Genomic DNA, 1165 nt, shown 5'->3' on the forward strand with positions numbered 1-1165 from the left:
GGATCCAATAATGTTAAATAGTTTGTCTTTCTACATACATAGGAAGATGTTAAATGTAACTTCCAAGTACTTTATCATAATTCGGGAAGGTAGATGGATTCTATATGAAAAGAAGGCATTGGAGTGAGTTGATAATGTAAAAATACATTCATAGTTGACAAAGAGAAATATGTTGAGAAAATGAGAAGAGAAAGGATGGTGAAAAATATCTTATATGAAAGAGATGCACAAGGCAGTGCTTTTTACAATAGAGAGGAAAATATTGGGGAATGGGCAACACAACCTCAAAAGTAAATTGGTTCAACAACATCCTTCTCCTGTGACAACTGCATGTCTGGTTATTTACCTGCCAGCCATGGACCCCAAATGCAACTGCGAGAATGGTGGCCCTTGAACCTGTTCAGGCTCCTGCAAATGCAGATCGTGCCAGTACACCTCCTCCAAGAAAAGCTGCTGCTCCTGCTGCCCAGAAGGATGTGCCAAGTGTGCCCAGGGCTGTGTCTGCAAAGCCCCCCAGACTAAGAGTTGCAGCTGCTATCATTGACATTCCCTCATCACTTTGCCTGTAAATAGAAGAATTTGTACAGACCTAAATTTTATTTTCATACACCATGGATGTCTTCTGTTTTTCTATGAAATGTATGAATTAAAATAAACTTGATAAATTAAAAAAAGTAAATTGGTTCAGAGATGGGAAAATATATAGAGAGAGGCAAACAGACAGATGGATAGATGGATGAACAGACAGGCAGGCAGACAAATAGACAGATGGACAGATAGATACATAGATATACTCAACTGGTAATAGATATCTATCTAACCCAACAGAGATGAAAGAGAAAAAGGGGATAACAAGAAATGAGGATGTATTTAAAAAGTAGAGTGGATAAAAATTAGTATTCAGAAATGAAACAGATGTTAGAGGGGAGGTAAAATAAAAAGCAAGAGAAAGGGATAAACAAAATAAAATAGGAGGGAAAGAAATGCACAGTTAGTAAATATAACTGTGAATATGAACTGTGTGAATTCCCCCATTAAAAAGGAAGCAGATAGCAGAATAGACCAGAAACCAATATCCAAAAATATGTTATTCATGAGAAATACATATCAAAAACAAAGAGACACACATAGAGTAAAGATAGAGGGCTGAAGCAGAATCTATTAT

At 36.6% G+C, this 1165-nt stretch overlaps 1 pseudogene; it reads left to right on the top strand.

Annotated features, from left to right (window-relative positions):
- Positions 1 to 355: 355 nt before the first annotated feature.
- Positions 356 to 544, top strand: LOC122750625 (annotated as a pseudogene).
- Positions 545 to 1165: the final 621 nt, after the last annotated feature.

The sequence above is a fragment of the Dromiciops gliroides genome, chromosome 3 (genome assembly GCF_019393635.1).
Source record: "Dromiciops gliroides isolate mDroGli1 chromosome 3, mDroGli1.pri, whole genome shotgun sequence".
Classification (NCBI taxonomy): Eukaryota; Metazoa; Chordata; class Mammalia; order Microbiotheria; family Microbiotheriidae; genus Dromiciops; species Dromiciops gliroides.